We start from the raw sequence: 26482 nt of genomic DNA, 5'->3' as shown, positions 1-26482 counted from the left end.
AAATTTTATTACTAGCTTTTTTGCCAATAGATCTATAGAAGAATGGAGGTCATGGTCGAGGGATAGTTGATAGATTGTTCTCCCTTGTGCATTTTCTGAAGGAGGAACCTAGGGTAAATCAAGTAAATCAGGAAGAAAGCAGTCAAGTCAAATCAACAAGCATTTATTCATTACTGTGCTAAATGAACAGAAAACTAAAAGTGTTATTAAATACCATACCACCTCCCCTCTCTACCACTCAAATTCAGTAGTGTTCTTATTTATCTTAGTCTATATTTCTGGTGGGAATAAATATCTACAAAAAGGAAGAAAACTTGTTTTTCTCTGGGAAACATTCTGGCAAGATTCTAAGAGTGAAGAGAGACCTTAGTATTGGTCTTCAAAGAGAAATGTTCTATTCTGGAGCTAAAAAGCCTGTATCTCATTCTCAGCCCTTGCTCAAATTCCTGACCTGTTTCAATGTCTAAAGGATTTAAAATCACATGAAACAGAAATTTATGTAAGGTGACCAAAATGGGGAAAAAAAGGAAACTGCCTGGATTTAAAAGTATGGCTTAAATTTAAAAGAAGGGATATTTATACTACTAAAATTATATATATATATATATGTATTATAAATATGTGTGTATGTATAATATATATATATATATCAATGTGTAAGTAATGTAGCATAAAACTATGACTTTGAATAACTAATGTCTACATTTTTAGCCTAGAAAATATAATTTTTACAGTTATAGGAGGCACTGGTATCGATTTACTTTGGTTTCAAAGTTTAGTATTTTTGACAGTTTCCTAAAAAATTAATTTTTACAATGATCTAAAACACCTTTTAAAAAAGGCACCTTGCAAAAATGACAGATGATGGAATATTGAAGGTCCCAAAAGGAAAGACAAGACACACTAACTCAATGTTGGTGAAACTATGAATTGATCAAACCATTCAGGAAAGCAATTTAGAATTATGCTAAAGAAATGAATAAAACATTCATGCCCTTTGATCCTGAGAGTCTTCTGACATTTACCATAAAAAAGGTCAAAAATAGGAAGATTCCATATATTCCCAATTAGTCATTATAATACTTTCTCTGGCGGCGAGAAGTCATACAGATTGGAAACAATGTAGGTGTCCATTGACAGGGCAGTGAGTGGTGAAACAAATTCCCTGTAAACAACATTTTGTGATTGGACTCCATACATTTACTTAGGAAGTGCCATATGCTTGGAGTGCCTTACTCCTCATCTCTACCTATTAGAATTCCTACTTTCCTTCATTCCTTCTTGCATGAAGCCTTTCCAAATTCCATAGATACTAGTGTCTCCTTTTTTACCTTATATTTTCTTTGTATATATATATATGTATATATATATATATATATATATATATATATTTAGATATAATTATCTAAAATCTAAAATAATTAGATACATGCACATTGGCTCCCTTGATAGATTATAAAGGTCCTTGAGAATAGAGACCATCCAAGAACCTGATCAAAAACAGGACTTAGCATATATTAGGTATTTAGTAAATGTGAATTGATTGCTATGTAATACTCATCAGATTTCCAAGAAGTTAGTTCATATTGAGTCTTACTTTTTTTTATAAAGTAAAATACTAATAATCAGAAAAATAATTTTGTCAAACCAAAGGCAGTGGAATCTCAATCATAAAATTATGATTAGCTAGAGCATGAGGGGAGACCTAGTCTTCAATCACTTTTGCATTCTTTCAACTTACAGCATTAGACACAAAATAAACACCTACAAAATTTCTTTTAGTAGGTTAATGACTATCTTCTAATGAAGTGCTAAATACAGAATTTTAAGTTGTCATACAAAAGGTTATAGTTAGCCTTCAACTTTAAAGCCTTCTTGAAATACAAAATCTTTATTTTAAGAAGAAATTTGAGATCCTGAGTTCCTACTCAATTCAAATCATTCCTCAATGCTAGTTCATAATACTGTGAAACATTGTTTTCTTTTTTCTTTCCTAATCATGAAATGCTTAGACAATATAAACCCATAAAATTATATAATAATATATAACAGATATGCCTTGTTTTATAAATAAGCTCTCTGTATATAAGGAATCACAATGTTTCTGAACTGACATGACCTCTCAATTTTCTTGCTTTTTTTTTAATGGTCAGAAGGAAATCAATGAAACCTTTATCACACCAGAAATCTAATCGTGGTAGGGAAAGATGATCAGATCTGTTAGGGGAAAAGGTCAAGCATTCAAGATTTCTTTCAGGAATGCTTGCTTGAATCCTGTAACCTTCTATGATACTGAGATCCATTAAAATTTTAAAACCAACATGATGAAACTCTGAATTATAATGGAATAGTTTTTAGATACAATGGAAGAAATAACGAAAATATAGAGTATTTTTTATTTTTTTCCTTTATTGATCTTTACCATGCAAATTGCAAGAAAAATCAGTGATCAGAATCATTTCATTGAATTGAGCATGATTCCTAATTTCTGAATAGATAACTGCAAAACATTCGTATGGTATATATATATTTGATGTAGAATAGAATTGAGTTATACATATTCTTTCCATTTTCATTGCTTCATGGTTGAGGACTGTCTCCATTAGATACAATTAAAAATTCCACCCATAACTGAGTCAACAACTCAACAAATACTTTTTTTTTTTTAGGATTTTGCAAGGAAAATGGGGTTAAGTGGCTTGCCCAAGGCCATACAGCTAGGTAATTATGAAGTGTCTGAGGCCGAATTTGAACTCATGTCCTCCTGACTCCAGGGCTGGTGCTCTATCCATTGCACCAACCTAGCCACCCCTCAACAAATATTTTTAAGGCCCTTACTATGTACTAGGCACCAGGATAATGAAGTTTGAATGAGATAATGCAAGCAAATAGCCTTATAAACCTAAAAGAGCTATATAAATGTCATCTATTTTTTATTATTATTTATTTATTTAACAGATATTATTTATTTAATATTATTTAACAAATAGATTTATCAAGTTTAAGAATTCTAAGCTGCTTTCATCTGAGAAGCTAAAACTGCTGCCAGGACAGGAGGGTTACAATTACTCCAAAAGACGTTATAATGGTAAACTTTAAAAATATTTAAATATTCAAAAGGATGAAATGTTGACAACATTGCCATATGTTGCTTTTAATGATATTTTTGCTTGATTTTCTTTATCACATGTTCAGTCTAGAGGGATATGTGTTAAAAACCCAGAGGGGCAGTTAGATGATGCAGTGGATAGAACACCATCCCTGTAGGGAGAACCTGAGTCCATATTTGGCCTTAGATCTTAATACTTACTTAGCTTTGTAACCTTGGGCAAGTCACTTAATTCCATTACCTTGCAAAAATAAAAAATATTTTTTTTAAAAATGGCTCAGAGAAGAGAAGATGAGGGGGGTGAGAGGTAGAAACATGAAAGTATCTTCAAGTATTTATAGATGTTTTTGTGAAAGGATAACATTAATTTTGCTTTATAGCTAATAATAATAGGTAATATGCATATAGTGCTTACTACATGTCTCGAATCTTACAATTATTATCTCATTTGATCTTCCCAACAATGCTGGGAGATATTATTATTATCCCCAATTTATGGATGAGGAAACTGAAGTAGGCAGATTAAATGACTTTGTAAGGATCCTACAGGTAGTTAAATGCTTAAAATCAAATTTGAATTCAAATCTTACTGATTCTAGGCCTAGCACTCTGTGCATTTTGGTACCCACCTAGCTGCTCCTGTTTTGCACTGTAGAACAGAACTAAGAGTGATGGGTGGTATTTACAAAGAGACCAATTCCCTAACAATTAGAGTTGTCCAAAAAAAAGGAATGGACTACAACAAGACATAGTCAATTTCCCTTCATTGGAGATCTTCAAGCAAAAGCTAGATGATGTTAAATAGACAGATAGATGATAGATGATAGATAGATAGATAGATAGATGATAGATAGATAGATAGATGGATAGATAGATAGATAGATAGATAGATAGATAGATAGATAGATAGATGATAGACAAACACACACACAGAGATTATAGAGAGAGATATATTTATAGATAAGACATTTTAATATAGATATTTTATAGTGGAATTTCCTTTTCAAGAATGGGTTGGGGGTAGCTAGGTAAAGCAATAGATAGAACACTGGCCCAGAGTCAGGAGTACCTGAGTTCAAATCCAGTCTCAAACACTTAATAATTACCTAGCTGTATGGCCTTGGGCAAGCCACTTAACCCCATTTGCCTTGCAAAAACCTAAAAAAAAAATGGGTTGAACTAGATAATTGTGGAGTTTCCTTTCATCTCTAAAATTCTCTTATTCTGTGAAAGATGAAAAAAGATAAAAGGCAGCAATGAAACATTCTAATGTTCCATTTTTATAATCCATTCCCAGAATGAGACCAGCTCCATATTAACCCCCACCTCCTCTCTCAGTTACATGTCTACCTCTGCTCCTTGATACACTCTTTGGGGTTTTCATGTAGTGACTTTCTCCTGTTTCTCCTCCTATTGAGCTACCCCTTCTTCTGTCTCCTGTGCTGGTTCTGTACCAGTATCAAGCCCTGAAATTCTGGTCCTGAATATCTTAGTTTCTCTATCTAGTTTCACTTGTTGAGCTCATCACTTTCATGGATTCAATGATTAACTGTATGTTAATGATGTTCAGATCAACTTGTTTAGTGCTCTCCTCTCCTGACTTCCAGTCTTGAATCTCCAATTGTCTTTTAGATATCTTAAACTTAACATGTTCCAAAATGAACTCATCTTTTCCTGAAAATCTTCCCTTCTTGAGGAACCCCTGAGGAGTTGAATTATTTCTTCTCTTAAGATGTTTCCTCAAGACTCATTTCCAAGTGTTTCCCCTCTTAATTGTTAGAGCTTAACCCCCTTAGTTCTACTTTAGCAATTAGTATCAATCACCTTTTACAAAGATATAGTTAATTTGAGATATAGAAAGAAATATCAAGGTTTCCTTTAATATCTCATGGGGGCTCACCGTACATAATTTTCTCATCAGAATGGGCTTTAGCCAAATACAATTCCATTTAGCATTGGTCCCATTTGAGTGCAACAGAAAAATACTAGGCTAGGTGGGAAAGATCATTCTTCAACTCCTGGACTGTCAGCGTCAAAATGGCTGGCTGCATCCTCATCAGAGATGTGAGCTTAGCAATTGTGCTTCAGCTAAAAAGAGGAAAAAATGCAAAGAGGAAAAGAGTGTGTTTTCCTTAGCTATATGTATGTATGTATATATAAACACATAATACATATACAACTAACCCTTTAGAATTAGTATTTGATAGTAATGGGTTTTATATATATGAATCTGCCATATTTCTGTTCTCCTTTCAGCTAAGTGTAAATCCAGGAAGACCTGAGTTCAAATCCAAATCCAGATACCAATTGTTTGAAGCTGGGCAAGTCAACTTAACCTCAGTTTCCTTATCTGTAAAATGGAGATAACATCTACCTCCCAGGAGTGTTGTGAGGCTCAAATGGCACAATAATTGCATTTAACGCTGTGACTAACACATGGCAAGCACTATATAAATGTTAGATAGGAGTAGTAGGAGTAGTAGGAGTAGTAGTAGTAGTAGTAGTAGTAGTAGTAGTAGTAGTAGTAGTAGTAGTAGTATCATCTATGAGCCTATGAGCCTAAGATGTACATACTTTATTTGGCAGTCTAAAGAGGCAAGACTCTTTGAACTTCCTTTGCTGATTAAAGGAAATAGCCTCTGGAGTTTATTAGAGATATCAATTCACCATTTGTCTGAATAAAATAGTAATTGAGTTGAAGGATGAATGCTTTTATTATTTAAATATCATTCCTTAAATATAATATTCACTGTTTTTCTCAACACAAATGATGTAAGAGCAACTTCCTTTCATTATAGTATCATGGAAGAATTCAAAACTAGATGATAATAAAATGAGAATCACTCCACTTTCCAAGCTTCAGTGACTTAGAATCTAGGAGTCAGAAGATGTAATTAAAAAAAAAAGTTTGAACTTCATTTAAAACTTTACTTCCCCATTCAGTTTTTGATCTTATTTGGATTCCATTCATTGGTGCCTTTCTCCTGTCTCTATGTTCCTAATAAAAAGCTGCAAGTTTCATTTTAATATACTCTCAAAAGCTTTCCTCCTATTTCCTTATTCCTCCTATACTTTCTTTAGGCAGAAAGAAATAGAGCATGTTTTAGGGAAAACTCATCAAATCCTCCCTTTTTTGGTTACTTCTGTCTCATTCAACTGTTCTGAAATTCTTAGAATCTCAAAAAATAGCATATAGATCAGGGACAGGGAACATTCAGTCACAAGTTTATAAGACCCCCAAAATCATTTGGTCAGGTCCTGCCATAGAAACTGGAGCAATGAAACCGAAACTCAAGGCTTGCATGTCACACAGCTGGGTGATTGTTGGGTGTATGGGGCTGGATATGGGCTTGGGTGCCTCCTGGCTCCAGGGGTGGTGCTCAGTCCACTGCACCACCTAGCCATACCTACAATTATTACTATTATTTTTTTAATTTTAATTTTAATTTTTTTCTCTCCCCCTTACTTTATTGCTCAAGTGAGTATATTTTTTGGGGGAGGAGGTATTTTGTTTACTCTTAAACAAGAACATTTTATTAATGTATATAAAAAAATTGTACAAAATGAGAATAAATAAATATTAAATTAAAATGTAGGAAAAAAAGAAACTCAATGAATCTAAGAACTTTTTAGGGGTGAATAAATGTCTGACTAAATTTAGCAGGCTAATTTTTAAATTGATAATTTTGTCTTGTCTTTGAATGATATTATAAATAACCAAAGGACCTTTGGCAGAAAAATGGTTCCCCACTCCTGATATAGACCAAGGATTGGAACCAGCACCATTCTGAGGTATAGAAGGGGGTCAGTGGTGGAACAGTAGAATGCACCAATCTCTTTGGATTTGGGCAGTTCAATGAGCACACCACCTTGATTTTCTTAAAAAGTTCTAATATCAATAAAAGTACTTTCAATCAAATCTTGCTAATTTAATTGACTAGCCTTTCTGTAACTTCTTTGTTCTATAGTAGTGTGAGAAGAACACTGAATGGGATGTCTGAAGACCAAGATAAAGTTACAGTCATGATTCTTCTTTAGGGAAGAGAATAGAGAGGGGACCTCAGAACCAAGAACTCTGACCTATACTGGCTAAATGATACTTGGCAAAAAAATTTAATCCCTCACTTGTCTATGCAATCCTCAATTGCACAAAGTGTTTACACCTGCTTTGAAAGGAGTTTTTGAATTGATCCAGTCATTCTGGAGAGAAATGTGGAACTATGCCCAAAGAGCAATAAAACTGATCATACCCTTAGATCCAGCAATACCAATACCAAGTCTATGTCCCAAAGAAATCATAAAACATGGGAAAAGTCTCCTGTCCAAAAATATTTACAACAACTCTTTTTTTTGAAATGGCAAATAATTGCAAACTGAAGGGATGTCCATCAATTGGGGAATTATTGAATAAGTTATGGTATATGAATGTCATGGAGTACTATTCTTCAATAAGAAATCATGAGCGGTTAGAGAAGCATGGTAAGAATTACATGTATTGATGAGTGAAGTAAGTAGAATCAAGAGAACATTGAACCCTTTAACAACCACCATGTGAGATGATCAACTATGATGAATGCACTCCTCTCAGCAGTTCAGAGATCAGTGACAACTCTGGAAAATGCCATCCATACACAGAGGAAAAAAAAAACAGAGACAGTGCATACTCTGTTTACTTTTTAAAAACTTCTTTTATGCTTTTCCTTTCTTTCTCATAGTTTATGTTTTCTCCTTAGTTCTAATTTCTCTTTTGCAACACAACTAATATGGAAATATTTTAAACAGTATTGTACATGTACAACTTTTACTAGACTATTTACTGCCATGGGGAGGGGGAAAGAAGGGAGGGTAGTAGAATTCATAAATTTGCAAATGGATTTATGTTGAAAAACTATCATTGCATGTAATTGGAAAAATAAAATAAAATTTCAATTAAAAAAAAAAAGAAAGGAAGATTTCTCAACTGGGAGGTAACCAAAATTGAAGCATTGAAATCACAGGTTAGGTCCTATTCTCCTTATAATAATCTTAAACAAATCACTTAATTTACTTCCATTTCCTCAGTAGTAAATTAAGGCATTTAATTAGATTATCTAAGGGCCCTTCCAACTGTAGATCCTGTGCTTTTTTTTGGTTTGGAAAACAGTCACCATGGACCTCTTATCTAGTCATTTCCTCTTGATACTCCTAGTCCTTGATGGGAATAAATAAAAAAATACTGAAGCAATTACTTAACAATGGCATTCCTCTTCACTTTCTTGTCTACTGGCTGCTTCCCTGCTGCTTACAAACATTCTCTGATCTCCCCCACCCTCAAAAAATCCTCCCTGGTTCACTCCATTCAGGCTAGCTTACATTCTATATCTTTCCTTTTTTGCTTTTCCCCAGTTCTCCTATTTATCCTACCCCTCCCCTCTGTCTCCTTTGCTGGATGGTTTTGTCCTGGATACCCTTCTTCCACTATTTTGTTTCACTAGATTTCATTAGCTCCCATTGATTCAATTAACATCTGCATGCTAATGATTCTCAGATCAAATTTTTCTAGTCCTTCCTCCTTTTTCACCCAACTTCCAGTTTTGCATCTCTATCATAAACCCTTAATAAATTGAATTCTCTCCTAATCCTCCCTTCATTCTAACTTCTTGGTGTTTTTTTTTTGCAAGGCAATGGGGTTAAGTGACTTGCCCAAGGTCACACAGTTAGGTAATTATTAAGTGTCTGAGGTCAGACTTGAACTCAGGTCCTCCTGACTCCAGGGCCAGTGCTCTATCCACTGTACCACCTAGCTGCCCCCCATCCTAACTTCTTTATTACTGTTGAGGGTACCTTCCATCCTTCCAAGTATCCAAGCTCACTTCTATTTTATGCTCTCTCTCTTACCATGTCATCAGTACTCAAATCCTATTGTCTCCACCTTCATAACAGTCTTTCCATGAATCCCCCCTTTTTTTTTTTCCTGTGACATTGACACTACCCAGGTACAGGTCTTCTTCACCTCCAACCTGGACTGTTTCAGTAGCCTTTATCTAGTTGGTCTCTCTTTGTCTCAAATCTCTCCTGAACTCTAGTCCATTCATCTGTTAAATTGACCTTCCTAAAATATGAGTCTGATCCAGTCACGCTGTTATTTTGTTTTGTTTTGTTTTAGGTAATCAGGATGAAGTGACTTGCCCAGGGTCTCACAGTCATTAAGTATCTGTGGCCAGATTTGAATTCAGATGTTCTTGACCCTTGGACCAGTACTCTATCCACTGTACCACCTAGTTGCCCCCATACCCCAATTCAATAAACTCTAGTGCATCACTATTTTTTTCAGGATAAAGTATAAATCAAATATAAAATGTTCTAACTTTCAAAATCCTTGGCAACCCAACCTTTACCTATTTTCCCCAGACTTCTCATACTTTCTGATCCAGTTTCATTGGCTTCCTTGTTGTTCCTTGAACAAGACTTTCCATCTCCCAATTTCCAGAATTTTCACTGGCCTTCTATCATGCTTTGAATTCTCTTCCTCTTCATCTTTGCTTCATGGCTTCCCTACCTTCTTTCAAGTCTCAACTGAAGTTCCACTTCCACAGGAAACCTTTCTTAATCCTCCTTATTGCTCATACCTTCCCTTCATTTTTTATCCAATTTATCTTGTATATAACCTGTTTATACATAGTTGTTTGCCTATTATCTCACACATTCATCAGTGGGATTAATCCCTTAAGAGCAGAGATTGGTTTTTTGTCTTCCTTTATATTCTCAACTCTTTAAAAAAAAACAAAAAACAACTAAGGGGCAGTTAGGTGGTACAGTGGATAGAGCACTGGCCCTGGAGTCAGGAGGACCTGAGTTCAAATCCAACCTCAGACACTTAATAATTACCTAGCTGTGACCTTGGGCAAGTCACTTAAAACCCATTGCCTAAAATTTAAAAAACAGCTAGAGATTATTATTTTATGATTAATAAATTATCAAATTGATTATGAATTTCCCCACAACTAAATATCACCATTCAGAAAGTACAGAATTTGGTACTTAACCTGATATGTATTCCCAACTCAACAAAGTATCTGACACTAAATAAAGTTGGTGTTTGAGAAATGCTATTTGACTAATTTATAAGACAATTGCTCATAAGTGATGTTTTCTATGGCTGCATAGTTTCAGTTCAATTAAATAAGCATTTATTAAGCATCTGCTGTTTACAAGACATTGATGATTCAGAGACAAAAATGTAATATAGTGGTTAACTTATATAATAATATGCAATATAACTTATGAAATACTTATATTTTTATATAAGTATGCTATATAATACTCATGTACTTATTTATATAATAATATAAGTAAACTTAATAATAGTACTTGCCTTTCAGGAGTTTACAGTGTACTAGGGAAAGATCACAGATAGATAAGAGAATTCAGTATTATTATATTCTGTCCTGTTTATGTAATAATAGTGGATAGCTAAGTGACAGTGAATAGACTGAAACCTGGAGTCAGGAAGACTCATCTTCATGAGTTTAAATCGGGCCTCAGATACTAATCACTGAACAAGTCACTTAACCCACTTTGCTTCAGTTTCCTCAACTGTAAGATGATCTGGAGAAGGAAATAGCAAACCACTCCAGTATCTTTGCCAAGAAAATCCCAAAAAGGGTCATGAAGAGTTGGACACCAGTGAAAAATTACTAAACACAATAACAACAAAACATGTAATAGATATAATTTGCGGGGAAGGGAACACTAAGAGAGAAGGAGAAGAAAGGAGAAGGGAGGAAGAATCAAGAAAGATCTCTTGTAAGAGTGTTTGAGCTGAATTTTGAAGAAACTAGGAATTATAAAAGGAGGCAGGGAGTAATAGAGGAAAGGCTGTATACAGTTGCAAAGTGTAGAAGACACAATGTCTCATAGGAGACCTTATGCAGGTCAATTTGACTGGAACATAGAGTATATAGGGAAAGAATATTGAGTAGACAATGTATGCTAAGCTTATATTGGTAATTATCTATATAAAAAGAATATAGCCCATCTGTTGATGGAATTTACCATTTAACAGAGGTAACATTAGAAAGGTAATTTGGAGGAGGTTTATAAAGGGTCTTAAATGCCAGATTAAGGAACCAAGATCTATTTCCTCATCTTTACAAGCTAGTTGTTGGATACTGAGTAATAGATGAGATCAGTTTGGAATTGGTAGACTCATATTTTCCCAATAGAAATATTAGTGTAAATTATCTATCTATCTATCTATCTATCTAATCTATCTAATCTATCTATGTTAGGTCTGGATTCATTGAACTTGTGTGCAAGAGAACTAGGAAATGAAAGAGGACTTACTTCCACTGAATTTGACATTTATAAAATGACATTTAAAGAAAACTGAATGTTTCATTGAAAATTATCTCCTTGTTCTTTATCTGATATAGTTTTCTACTAATATATACACTGTGAGAGGTAGAAAAAATATTAAGTATATATTTTTTTCTTTTTGAAATATTTCATTTAGGTTCTTTTTCTTTTTTCATTGTTATTTTTCCCCCAGTTATTCTCCCTAGTGTACCCCAATAGTATCTTCTTTTATAACAAATAGTCAAGTAAGCCAATGATCACATTGATCATGCCTGAAAAATACGCCTCATTCAGCACCTACTGTCAGATATCTTTATAAAGAGAGGCGGAAGGCATCCTTCATAATCCTCTGAAAAATATCTATGCGGACAGTGTATGAAAACTCATATAATTTATTTACCAGAGAAAGACACTTTGATACTCAGAATAAAAATTTTTTTGATGCTTGGAATAGAAAACATTTTAAAACAATGCTTGTTTGCTGGATTGACTTAAAATAAAATTAAAAATAAATAAAAAATAAAAAAATAAATGCTGCTTGAACCGATATTGGTTTATTTAGTCCTTACCCTAAGACAGTGACTAATTTAGTGTATTGCCTCTGAAAATGATTAATTGTAGCTAATAAACCATCATTTTCTGCATGAATTTTGCAGTCAAGTTAAAAAATATTTGTTTTACATGCAAAATGTCATAGATGCTGTGAAAACATTATTTTTCAAGGATTGTTAAATGACTCTTGAATATGCAAGGATACCTATTAAATCCTAAGGAATTTTTTACTCTCAACAGGTTAAGCAAAAAGCATTTTCCAAGCATCTCCTTTTGTCCTGGTATCTAAGATACTAGATCTGATCCTATCAGAATCCACTGGATAAAAATCCAAATGGTGCTATTCATGTTTTAGTCAAAAGGAATGCTGTAGTTGAAACTTTTAGTTTCAGCTCAAGGTCAGGTTTGAGTATTCATGAGAAAGAACTATGACTACAAAATGAGGTCATTATTCAGCTATGTCCCCCACCCCCACCCCAACAATTTTTCAATGAAAGCATTGCTATAAAAAGAGAACCAGAGAAAGATTTCTCTAGCAAGTGTGATCTTTTGTGGTCTTCTCAAAGGTGTGGAAAGAGCAGAGAGATACCTTTTCAAGAATAACAAAATCCCATTCAATTTTTATTAAAACTATAAGTAAAAATAGGGACTTTTTTGCTCTGCTTTCTTGCCAAATTTTTATAGTATGCTCCTTACTTTTAAGAGGTAAATTTCTGAATTAAGCTTTTAAATCTGTAATGGAGTGTCACATTGATAAGAGGACTTCTTGGAAATAAAGGCTATTATTCTTAGAGAGAAAGTCATTTTCCCAAGAGGCCCATTTGTAACTAGCGTCTAAGAAAGGTAAAATAAACACACCTTATAGTGGAAATAACTACTTTGTCTTGGAGGCCTAAGAAAAGTTTATGGTTACTCAGACAATAGAAGTAATAAGGCACTTGAAATGTATTGAGTAAATCAACATTTGTAAAGAATACAATTGCTTAACTGGGAGTAGCCAAGATTAACCAAACCCAAAAAAGATCTAAAAGGAAATTCCAACCAGATTAAAGAGAAAGTGGAGGATTTAATTATTGGGGCAATACAGAATTTGAATTAGATTTAGAATTAGTATGTGAAAATGTTTGCTTTTACCAAATAATGTTTAATCAGTGAAATTGACTTATATTGATTGTTCTTATTCTCTTATTTTTGAATGATTGGTTATCTTTGCAAGAATGTTCCCTAAGGAATGACCATTACCCCAGGAAAGGAAAGTCAATTGTTATATTAATAAGGTAGAAATTTTAAATCAGTGATGACTCTTTATTGAACTATTATATGTCTCATAGTGTTAGTCAGCTTTTATTTTACCTACAGAATTTGTAAGGTCTTTGAGGAACAGGGCCATGAACTTGATACTTCACTGTATCCTGCCATCCCCTCCAAACCCTTCCCTGCAGAAAAACTCAGTAATTGTTGATTTCCATTTTCATTTTGTCATAAGAAAAATTGATGTTTTAAAAGAGATTTTCACTTTTAGAAGAAAATAAGAGAATGAAAAGTGCACTGAAAATGATTTGTATCCTGGGCATACAAAAGGTGAAAAAAAAGGAATGGGTAAAAGGGTATCTTTGAGAAGGGGTAGATATATAAGGCGAGTGAAGTTTGTTTTTAAATAAATATTTCTCAAAGATACCTCTGAATCTTAGTAAAGCCAGAAGATTAATATATTAAAAAAACCTCCTGAAATTCTGAAAAGTGAGGACTGCTGGTCTAGATAATAACAAAATGTGACTAGGAGAGGCAAATATCTATACTTACCTATAACATATTTATATATTATTATTTTATTTATTGCCTGTCTCTCTGGGTTATGAAAGTTGGAATGAAATAACTCAACAACAGAAATAGTCTTCAATGCCCTATTTTCAGGTTTAACATTTTTATTTTCAGAGATTTTCTTAGTCTCTTTCTTATCTCCAGAATATTTCCCCTTTTCCAATCTCCAGTCTTTACCCTAGGCTTCCTTTTTTTTTTTTTTTTTTTGGTTTCCCTTTTTCTCTTTTCCTCAGTCCATATTTACTTCTTTTTATTTTCTTAGGGAGATTTTTTTTTTAACTTCTGGAGCCAGTTAGGGTCAGTGTAGAATGAAATCATCAGATTTCAGAAGGGGGAAAGAAAATTCAGATTGCCCTCTATCCCCACTCCCTTCCCCCTCACTTCTTTCCTTTTGCTTCCAGGTGCCTGTCAGAAGTGTAAAAGTGTTTGTTAAAGTACCCATTTGGGCTCCCACTACCACATTTGCCCATCCTTCAGATCTTTGAGACAGGAATTACTGCCTGGGGAGAGACTACCTAGAGAGAAAGGCAAGTAAGCTGATTGGATCAAAGCTTTGTTCTGGTCAGTTGTTCAAAAGTGAGACATTTGAGAATTTCAAACAGCCCACACATGTATCTAAGGCAAATAATTTCTGAGATATAACGATTATTCAAAAGGCTTAAACATGCATTTTGAAATTTGAAAAAGAGAAAGGACAAAATTGAGAAAGCATTTGTATATCATACATTTCTTTGGCCCTTTTAATTTCTGTAATTATGCTGAATATAAATAGTATAAGAAATTAACTTCTAAAACTTCTTTTTAGAGGCAGCACTTTGAAGTTGGAATATATTTAACTAGTGATAATTATAGTAGTGTTTCCATTTTCTAGTTTCTCCCCACAGCTAGACATATTGTATTAAAGGAGTATAGATATCTTCGATTATTTTAAAAATTATTGTTGATAACATTTTGTCTGGACACAACAGACACCACTTCAATAAAACATCTTTCCTCCCCATCAACACTGTCCCAAAAGAGTTCAACAAAATGGAGCCATGTCACTTTATGCTTTTTAGAATTTATAGACTGTTAACAGAAAGGAAGGCAATGTTAAGCGTTGCAGTTTGGTACCAATGTGGTCTCTTTAATTGATCTGAGTTTTCTTGCCTATTAACATATATTTATTATTTTATATGTTTATTTATGTGGCTGTAATCATTTTGTGTATTTTTTTCATGGGGCCATAACTCTAGATAACATGTCCAAAGACATCTAGTCTAATCCTCTAGTTTTACAGACCAGGAAATAGAAGTCCAGTAATAAGACTTACCCAAAGTCTCACAAGTAGTAAATACTGGAGGAAGGATCTTTTAGATGCTTCTTTCACTGAATCTTTATGAAGTTATCTTATTACATTCATATCAAAAACTTGGTCCATCATTCATCAATTTTTTTTTTTAGGTTTTTGCAAGGCAAATGGGGTTAAGTGGCTTGCCCAAGGCCACACAGCTAGGTAATTATTAAGTGTCTGAGACCTGATTTGAACCCAGGTACTCCTGACTACAGGGCTGGTGCTCTATCCACTGCGCCACCTAGCCGCCCCATCATTCATCAATTCTTAGGCTCATAATTTGTTTCCAGGTTTGTTTTTTTTATTATAACGTTATTTATATTTTTGAATGTATATATCTTTTCTTGCTATAGTTGAACTTGGTGGTATAAAATCATTAGTAGGATTTTTGTTTATTAGGGTAAGAATAATTCCATAACTTTTCTTGCAGAGTTTCAAATTGTTTCCTAATGATTGGAACCCTTAAACATTCTAAAAGTAGCAAATTAGAAAGTGCCTAAATGTCAGAGGCACTTTAATAGATAAATTTTTTCTCTCTAAGAGGTAATTTTTCTCTTTAATAGGTAATTTTTTCTATCTTTTACAAACTTCACTAGTTCAATTGATATAAAGTAAAGTTTCATGGCTGTTTTAATGAAAAATTATCTTATATTAGTGTGATTTTTATATTATTTTCTTCTGATTATTGATAATTTAAATTTCTTTTGAAAATGATGAGTTCATTTTTTTGAATTGTGGTTAATAGTTCTTCATCATAAAGTTCTGCCAATTGCTCAACAATTTTATATTTGTCAGAAATAATTAATACAAATAGTTTTCCTAACATATATCTTTTTTTCCCCCTAATTTCTTCCTGCATTGATTTTGATTGTGCAAAATCTTTAAAATCATTGGAATTGTTTATCTTTTTTTCTTTTATAATACCCTCTATTCTTCTCTGGTATGAATTGCTCCTTATTAATACATGAAAGGTAGAACTTTTCCATTCTCTAATTTTTATGCTATACCCTTCTATATTTAGATTATTTATCCATTTTCTGTACAACAAATTAGATGTATTACATTGTAGAAGATTTTGGTTCAAAGCGATTTTCTGCTGACTTTCCATTTTCCTTTGTAATTCTTGAATAAAATGTTATTTTCTATAGTTTATTGAACATTAATAAGCAACTAGTACATAGTAGATATTTAATAATTACTTGTTGAATAATGATAACTGACAGTTATTTAATACTAAAATGTTTTACATATAATCACTTGATCCTCACAACAAACTTGGAAGACAGGAAACTGCAAATATTATTGTCTCTTTTTTTATGTAGGTAGAGCTTGAGAGAGAGACAAAGAGAGCAAATATTAATGAATGTTTATTATAGTTAGACATTGTACTAAATTTTGAGACTACAAATACAAGAAAACAAGTTAACTCCTGACCTCAAGGAGCTTATGTTCTAATTGGGGTGGGGGGGGGGGGGGGGGCGGGTGTCTATATATAAAAGAAAAACATGAGTTTAGAGAAGTCCAAGAATTAAAGTAGATGCTTGGATCTGGGCAAGATAAGATAGCCTACAAGTGTTCGGAGAAATTCCATGGAGAAGGCATTTCTCTCAATTCAACACATTTTTTAAGTTGTTTTTCAATTGTTTCTGCCTCTTCAGGTCTCCATTTGGGGTTTTCTTGGTAAAGATACTGGAATAGTTTACAGTTCCTTCTCCAGCTCATTTCACAGTTGAGGCAAACAGAGGTAAATGACTTGCTCAGTATCACAAAGCCAGTAAGTGATATGAACTCAAGAAAATGAATCTTTCTAACTCCCTGCCCAGGAATCTATTATCTAATTATCCTTCATATTATTCACTTGATTCACAAAGAATTCCATCATTGTAATCTGTCTCTTTTTTATTTATATTCCTAGGAGTTAGCATAGCTCTTGTCACTTAACATGTGATTAATATATATTTTTATCATGAATTCATATTTTTCATCGGTCAGCTATAAATTTTTTTTGCTTACTCTTTTGTGTTTTTCCAAATAAAGCATCATATCTTTTGTAAATACCATGACTTTCCTTTTTTTATACCTGTAATTATCCCTTTCTCTTCCCTTTTTGGTTGTCTCTAATATTTCTAGTTGTCAAATATACCATATATAGTAGACATTTTGTCTCATCTCTGATCTTACTGTGAAAATTTTCAGCATTCATTAGACAAAGTGCTAGCTTTTACTTTTATGGTAAGTACTTTTGATGGCAGTGAAGAAAGTGCCTTTTATCCCTGTGATTTTTAGTATTTTTACATAAATGAGTTTTAGATTTTGTAAAATGCTCTTAATTGTATTTTTTGGATGTAATATTATTATTGTTGTTTTATCATTAATTTAGTTTATTATGTGAATTATCTTTTTTTATTTTTTTTACTTTTTTTAGGTTTTTGCAAGGCAATGGGGTTAAGTGGCTTGCCCAAGGCCACACAGCTAGGTGATTATTTAAGTGTCTGAGGCCGGATTTGAACCCAGGTACTCCTGACTCCAGGGCCGGTGCCCTATCCACTGCACCACCTAGCTCCCCCTATCTTTTATTCTTGATTGAATTGCTTGTTACCATTTTATAATCCACCTTTGTCCTCAGTTTTGCTTTTCTAAGTGAGATAAAATCAAAACCACTTTCAAACTATTGCTATTAAAAATAGAATCATCCTTTGTTGTTTTTTTTTTAAAGGGGCGGCTAGGGCGCAGTAGATAGAGCACCGGCCCTGGAGTCAGGAGTACCTGGGTTCAAATCCGGCCTCAGACACTTAATAATTACCTAGCTGTGTGGCCTTGGGCAAGCCACTTAACCCCATTTGCCTTGTAAAAATCTAAAAAAAAAAATTTTGAAGATATTCTTTTCTATTTTTAAAATAACTTCCACTTCCAAATGATTTTCTGCCTCCATAGAAACTTCCTTATAATGGAAAAATATGCAAAAAAAATACATGGGCTTTATTCAAATATTTATGCTTCATTTTCTACTAGTTGTCTACTATCCCTCTTGAAGTCATGACTACTCAATCCATTGATCACAGTTCAGAAGTCTTTCAGTGTTTGTTGCTGTTGCTATTGTTTACATTACTGTGTTCATTGTAAAAATCAGTCTTTGGTCCTTTTCAATCTGATTTAGTCTGGTGATTGATCTCAAATTTCACTGAATTCTTCATATTTATCTTTTTAATGATATGGTAATATTTACAATATAATTGAATACCATGAGTTGTTTCATCCATTCTCAAACTGATAAAACACTTTTCTTTTAAGCAATTCTTATGTGCTTATTTCTATCCCTTGTTTAGTGAAGCTAATATTGAGTTATCCTTGCATTTTTAATATAATAATCTATCATAGTCAATAATTTTTTGAATATGTTGCTGTAGTACCTTTATAACTTTGGAATTCATTGCATGAATTGCTGGCAAAGGACCACCTAGCATAGTATGACCATATCAAAGATGAGCTCTAGGAGCAATGTAGAACAGCAGTGGCACAAAAGAAATATGAGATGCGCAAATTTAGAAATATCTCCATCCCAAATGTTCATAATGACTATTTGTGCCTGACTTGTGGTAGAACCTTCTGAGCTCATATTGGTCTGATCAGCTCAGTTGGACACCTTGATTCTAACATAGTGGTGTCATGATGATGTTTGTCTTTTATTTTTGAAGAAGACCATGAAACACACTTGAATTGGAGAGATTGTGGGAAAATAGCTATTCTCGAAAACAATTTGGAACAATGCCACAACAGTCTCTAAACTATGCATATCTTTGGAGGCAACAATATCATTACTAATTTGTACCCCAAGAACATTAAAAAAAAAAGAAACAAAGAGATTGTGTGTATAAAAATATTTATAGTAGCTCTTTTGTAATACCAACAAAAAAGAAAACAAAGGTATGTTCATTAATGAGAGAATGATTTATGCAAAAGGAATGGAATACTATTGTATGAAATAATTGATGTTTTCATCTCTTCTTTAACCTTGGAAGACTTGTTTGAACTGATGCAGATTGAAATGAGAAGATTCAGAAAAGAAGATATCTGACTAAGTATATTTCTTAAAAGTATTTTGTTTCTTTCTCCCCCCCCCCCCCCCGGGGGAGTGGATGACAAGGAAAGAAAATACATGCAATTTAATTAAAAAATAAATTTAAATAAAAAAAAATAAATTTAAATAAATGAGTAATGAAATAATAGCAAAATTACCACATATCATACCATGTCCTCTTCATGTACATTACAAGGTAATGAAAATGATCAAATCTAATGTCACAAGATAAATCAAAAAGTTCAAAATTATCAAGAAGAATGTTTGAAATATACATTTATAGTCATTAAGGTTAATTATGGAGCCTGTCCTAAGTTTATAATGTGCCTTGAGAAATTAATGACAATGACAATGACTAATGACAATATGAAACCATTATAATTACCAAGACATGTAAATTTCTGTTGCCCAAAATGATCCAAAAGATTTTTATCATACTTAGAAAATGTAGAAACAATTTTCTATCCTAAATGTCTTCCAAAGAGTTTCAGTGGGTTTTGAATTTATTTATTCAAAATGCTGTATCTTCTGATTACCTTTCAAGTATAATACTTGATATGTAAAATGGAAATTTATATCTCAATTTTAACCAAAACCTTTGTAAAAATTGTGGATGCTACTTAAAAAAATAGCACTGAGGTTTAGCAAGCACAGTTAACAATACATTTCTAGTTGAATCTCAGTATCTTTGTAAATTATCTAGTTATACCTAACCAGAATTCAAATTTCAGTTCCAATCCTGGGCTTGTCAACTTTGCCTCATTTTCATTATCTATTAAAGGGGAATAATGCTACTTTTGCACTGCTTTTACCATAGGCTATTGTGGGGAAAAGTATTTTTATAAACCATAATAAAATATTATGTCAATGTGGGTTATTTCAAGAGAATTTTTAGTTATGTGATTTTGTAGCTCAACAAAATGTAACAACATACTCTTATTATAAAGTTTATAAAGAGAATTGATGAAAGATGTTAATTGATGAAAGATGTTAATAATTATCTTGTAGTTCATATTTCCACATCATCTCTTGCCATGTTTCCTTCCTTCTCTCCACTCACATAGATACCATGCAAATTCAGAAATTATCTAGAGTATGTATAATATGCTTCTTTTTTCTTTTTGCTTTTAATTAATTTTTTTTCACTTTGCAGAAATCTGCTTTCATTACTCTTCTACTTTTGTACCCACCTCAAAGGAGAAAGCAAGGAAAACAATCCTTGTTAGGAACATATATAATCAAGGAAAACAAAGTCCCATGTTGACCATATCCAAAAAAAAATTTAAATCTTCTGAAGTTGGGCCTAATCTCAATATGAAATCTCATACTTATTAATAGCTCTTCTCCATGGAATTGTATAATCACCCCATTCTCAGTCCAGTTTAGATCTCTAACTTGTCACTGGGTAGTGAGGAACAAAGCTTCCAGTTTGTGCCAACTCCACACTTTCCATGCTGAATATGGAAGCTTTTCTTATCCAGATGTATAGCCTCTTTCTGTTTTGGAATGCTATATGAAGCCCTTTCTGGACAGACCCTAATCCTGGCCATCTACAGACACCTCTGTCTCTCTATGCTGACCTGAGTTAGAAAAAATATTCACTGTAATTATTTTTCTTGGATTTCCTGATCAAGATTTGGTCTCAGTAGGTGTTTTGAGGTAGGGAGATCAATTTAGTTTTTTATTTGAAGCACATTAATTACACTACAGAAATGTCATCTTTAATGTGTCGGATCATTTCTTTTTTCCTTGATTTCAATTTTTTACTCTGAACTTAACAAATACCAAATGACATGAGCATTTCCATATACGAACCAGAATAGCTAAAGATTCTACATATGCTCCTGAGCCTGTACCATGTTGAGCTTACTCCAAGTATATAATAAATGCAACACATAACTTTCAGTTATCCTATTTGTCTATGTTTCCTAAAGATCTTTCTTCTGTGCATTTTAATGTTTCAATGACTAACTTTTCTTATTAAAAAAAAAATTGGTATCACTAACTCCTCTTTCCCCCCCAAAATCTCCAAGTTGAAAGAAAAAAAATAGCATTAGACATATCAAAATATGCATAGTTGAACAGAATAAATCATCATATTGGCCTTCTCTGAAAACACATGTCTCATTTGCAGTCTTATTTCCCCTTGACTCACAAAGTTGAGGAGAAATAAGGGATAAGAGTCTCAGGGGAATACTAAATGAGATTTTGTTGCCTGAAATGAATTTCCTGGGAAAGGTGGGTGGAGTGGGCAAATACATTTAGACCAAGGTCAGGATGCAGTGACTGAGGAAAAAATAGAACCAAATTCTGTCTTGGCTAAAGCTAAGCATCAGGACACCAGAGAACCCTATGCAAAATACAAACCACTAGCTCATTCGCCAACATGTTCAGCCCACTGTTAAAGACCGATTTTTTAATTCAATTCAAAGTTATTGAATAAACCAGTTATATTAAAAAGTACTGTTAGGTGAAGGGTATACAAAGATTACAAATGACAGTGGATATCCTTGATGAATTTACACTGATATACAGTTTTCACAGAAATAAATATAATCCAAGACAGAATATAAGAGGAAGGCCTTTCCTTGACCCTCATCAGTTATCCTGATCTCTATGCTACCACTAAACCCAGATGACTTTGCAGGAAAGAATGAGGCTGGTGACATTGCACAGCACTCCCTCCCTCAGATCCAATTTACTTACCAGTCATTATCTTCCTGATGTCATGAGTCCTCTGAGAAAAAGGACAAACAAGGAAAAAAACAATAAAGGTAGGAGTACAAAAACTTCAAAAAGGGACATTTAAGGAGGAAGAACTCACTAAAATCTGGATGCATCAGGGAGGTTTCTTGAAGGAGATGGCATTTGTGTTGGTCTTGAAGGATTCAACAGGCAGAGAACTGGGAAAATGATCCATTCATAAGGGACAGCCTGGATTTGAGAAGGCAGTCATAGTATTTCTGAACCAATTCTGGAAAATAAAAACCTTCTTCTAAGTAAACAGTAACTGAACAATTTATGACAGTCCTTGAAATTCTATATTGTGACATCATTGCCTAGCTAAGTAAATAATAATAGGTAATTATTAGCTAAGTAGTCTTCCTAAGATCCATCCTAATCACTATCCTGCTTGGCAGCTGGACACTCAGAGGTTATAAAGTAGGAAGGAATTGACTTCCTTTTATTATAATAGAGTTCATTAAAACTGGTTAAGGGCAACATATTCCAATTGCCTCAGTTTACAATAATTACTATTGTTCACAGAGAGAATTAAGATCTCAGCTAAAACTAGAACCCAATCTTCAACCTCATATGTTCCCCCAGCCAACCCCTAGAGAAATCCAATCCTCTTATTTGTTCCTTCAGATTCTTATTTCTTATTTATTACTTTAGATTTAATTCTGTTTTCTCTTCTAAGGAAAATAATCTTTGCACTGAAGCTGACAGAACAAAATAGCCAATAGGGAGTTGATACTTCAAATAAATAAGGAGGTGGTAGAGGAGTACCTGATTGCCCTTGATGAATTCAAATCACTTGGCCCAGATGAACTGTATCTTTGGGGACAAAGAATTGGCAGATCTGATTGCTGAACTGTTGCTAATCATATTTGAAAGATCTTGGGGGGGAAAAAAAGAAGTGCCAAATATTGGACAAGGCAAATGTCCTGTTTTTTTTTTAAAAAGGAAAGAAAACTGAGTCAGTAAACTATAGGTCAGTGAATTTGGCTGTCATCCATAGGAAAATTCTAGAATAGATCTTGGCAGAAATAAAAACAGACCTAAATATTGGGAAAATATTAATTTTTTATTATGGGATTATCTCTAAAAAAGTGATTTTGCTACCTAAAGTTATTTACTTATTTCAATACTTTACTAATCAAACTACCAAAGGATTACATTGTAGATTTGTTAAAAAATGATAATAAAATTCATCTGGAGGGGAAAAAATGTTAAGAATTGCCACAGAAATGATGGAAAAAAAGTGCGAAGTAGGGGGCTTTGAAGAAACAGATCTCAATCTATTCTTCAGAGCAGAAGTGTCAAAATTATTTGACACTGGTTAAAAAATAGAACGGTTATAGTGTCATAGATTAGATAAACAAGATCCAGAAACAAACTAATATAGCAGTACAGTGTTTGATAAAAGCAAGGATTCCCAATTACTGGAATAAGGATTACACCATATGACAAAAACTGCTGTGAAAACTAGAAAACAGTATGGAAGAAATTAGGTTTAAACCAACAAAACACACCATATGCAAAGTTAAGCTCTAAATGTATACATGACCTACATATAAAAGGTTAAATCATTTTTAAAAAATAGTTTAAGGTAGAAGGAAGAAGAAATTGTTGGAGAGGCAGTAGGAGGACAGACACACCAAAACCCTGAGGTTGAGAACTGGTCTTGTCATTCTGGAAAGCAATGCAGATCTAAATTTTTCCAAATCACTAAACTGTGCTTTCACTTTGGCTTTATGATACCATTAGTAGATCTGGATACTAAAGAGAGGGAAGGACTCATGAGCAAAAAATATTCATAGGATCATTTTTTGTTGTAACAAATTACCTATCAATTGGGGAGTGTTAATACTGTTTAAATTATTCTCCTAGCTCTGCTTACTTAGTTCTAAAGTTCTACATAAGTTCACAGTCTTCCCAATTTCAACTGAAGTTATCTATCATATATTAAGGTAAAGTCATCTTCTAATTCTTCATATAATGGATGTAATTTATTTACTTATTTAGTCATTTCCCAATAGGACAGACAGAGCTTCCAATTTTTTGGCTTCTACAAAAAGAGCTACTACAAATACTTTTCTATATATGGATTCTTTTCCTTTTTTTTTATTTCCTTGGAGTATAAGCCTAATTGTATAGTAGTATAGTTGATTTAAAGAGTATACACAATTCTAAATGTTTTCCAAAATGGCTGGACTAGTACAAAGCTCCGCCAATACTCTTTTACTACAGCCTCTCCAGCATTTATCATTTTCCTCTTTTCTAATCTTTGTTAATCTAATAAGTGAGAAGTGAAACCTCAAAGTTGCTTTAATAGACACTTCTCAATTAGTGATTTGGAACTTTTTTATATGATTGCTGATGACTTGGTTTTCTTTCCTTGAAAACTACCTGTTCATATCCTTTGACAATTTCTCATTTGGGGGATGGATTTTAGTCTTATAAATTTGAGTCAATACCTTATATGTCTTGGAAATGAGACTGAAAGATTTGTTTTCTCATGTCTTCTTTCTTTTCTAATTTTTACTGTTAGGTTTTTACCAAAAAAAAAATTATTTTATCTGTCCAGTCTGTCCATTTTAGCTAATACGATCCCTTTACTTCTTGAGTCATGCACTTTCCCCAATCATGGAAAGGAAAGGTAATTTCTTCCTTCTTCCAATTTATTTATAATGCATGGTTCCCTTTTGAAAAAGACACTGAAGTACTAGAGCAAATGGTGGCAAATGAAATTCTGAGATAAATAGAACTGGGGTGAATAGGAGTAATCTAGTTATTTGAGAGAGATAATGTGCTTGTTCCAATTAGAAAAATAGATGGTATAGGTCAACCTATGGGATATTTCACAAAATTTCTTTAGCACCATCAAGTTTGATCTTCAGACAGCAATTGTTTCTTCAAATTCTAGAAGTATACTATGCTTGATTATTCCTAACAGTATGGCTCATAAGCCCCAATCATTGTGCCTTCCACAGATAATCAGCCAATAGACTTGATGAGTATGGTAAGACTGGTGGCCCTAAAATATTCCCCCCATAAACCTGGCATGTACTCTTCTAGTAATTTATACAGTGTGCAAGAGAAGAATGAGCATAATCTGAGAACAGAATTGTAGTGAGATACATATGTAGGGAATATACGAAATCAAATCTATTCACTATTCTGATATTTCAGGGTCTCAATTTTCTTTCAGTAGGCTCTTCACAAAGTTTCCTTTTATGGAAAGGGTCTCTGCTTAATGGAATGTGGAAGTAGGCTTTTCTCCACCAGAGTTCAACTCTTGATCACCAGATCTTAAATCCATAATCTGGTTTTTTTTTTTTTTTTTTGGTTGTTGTTGAGCATTGCTTCTTCCCTTTGCATGTGTGACTTTCTCTGCTCTTTCAACTCTGGCTCAAAATTTCTTAAACTGATAATCCAGCTACTGGATAGAGTGTATCCTTCTGGCTAAATAGTTCAGATGCTAGGAACCATGACTGGGAAAATGAAAGAGAAAGAAATCCTGTCCTCTTTATTTGCAAAGATTCACTCCAAAGGCAAATGTCTTGTTCTCTCCCAAATGTTAGAATTCTATTCAGGACTGAGCCATGTAAAATCCCTAAGGAAGTGGTCTAATTTTTAGCCAGATAATCACATTAACCTTTGTGATTCACTCAAAGATATTTACACTTTGTAAAATGTTCATCAAGTATTAACATCTTGTTAACACAGTAACACCTACTTATTTCTGTAATATGCTCCTTTTTGTGGCTGAATGCTCCTATTCCTATTGTGTGGCTGAATGTTCCCCTTCTCCATTAGTGAGTTCTTCCTTGCATTTTGAGGAAGGACCTAAATCCACAATCTCTCTTTCTCCATACTTAGCCACTACCCCTTTTCCATTGACTTTCAGCACTCCTCTTATATATTTTATATTTTGTTTTCTCCCATTAGAATGAAAATTCTTTGCAGTCAGGGACTATTTTGTATTCCCAGTGCTTAGTTCAGTAAACTCTTTTTTAAAGATTTTATTTATTTTGAGTTTTACAATTTTTCCCCCTAATCTTACTTCCCTCCCCCCACCCCACCCCCACAGAAGGCAATTTGCCAGTCTTTTTTTTTTTAAGTTTTTGCAAGGCATTGGGGTTAAGTGGCTTGCCCAAGGCCACACAACTAGGTAATTATTAAGTGTCTGAGGCTGGATTTGAACTCAGGTACTCCTGACTCTGGGGCTGGTGCTCTATCCACTGCACCACCTAGCCGCCCTTAACAGTTTTCCTAATATTGAACCAACCCTGAATTCCTGGGATAAATCCTACTAAGTCATAATGTATTATCCTAATGATAACTTGTAATTGTTTTGCTAAGATTTTATTTAAGATTTTTGCATCTATATTCATCAGGGAGATAGGTCTATAATTTTCTTTCTCTGTTTTAACTCTTCCTGGTTTAGGTATCAGCACCATATTGGTGTCATAGAAAGAGGTAGAGTTCCGTCTTTCCCTACAGCTACAGTAGTACAGGAAAGTCA

General features: G+C 33.5%; 1 long non-coding RNA gene across 1 annotated transcript; it reads right to left on the bottom strand.

The window, feature by feature from the left end:
• Positions 1-22207, bottom strand: LOC141488090 (uncharacterized). The gene is made up of 3 exons (XR_012468580.1): positions 21937-22207; positions 5010-5197; positions 1-108 (listed from the first exon to the last, which is right to left on the bottom strand). It is a non-coding gene; the product is annotated as an uncharacterized LOC141488090 (long non-coding RNA).
• Between the last annotated feature and the right edge of the window lie 4275 nt (positions 22208-26482).

Source organism: Macrotis lagotis, chromosome 5 (genome assembly GCF_037893015.1).
Source record: "Macrotis lagotis isolate mMagLag1 chromosome 5, bilby.v1.9.chrom.fasta, whole genome shotgun sequence".
NCBI classification, from domain to species: Eukaryota; Metazoa; Chordata; class Mammalia; order Peramelemorphia; family Peramelidae; genus Macrotis; species Macrotis lagotis.
Note: the sequence above shows the minus strand (reverse complement) of the source record. Positions and strands in the feature narration are given on the sequence as shown.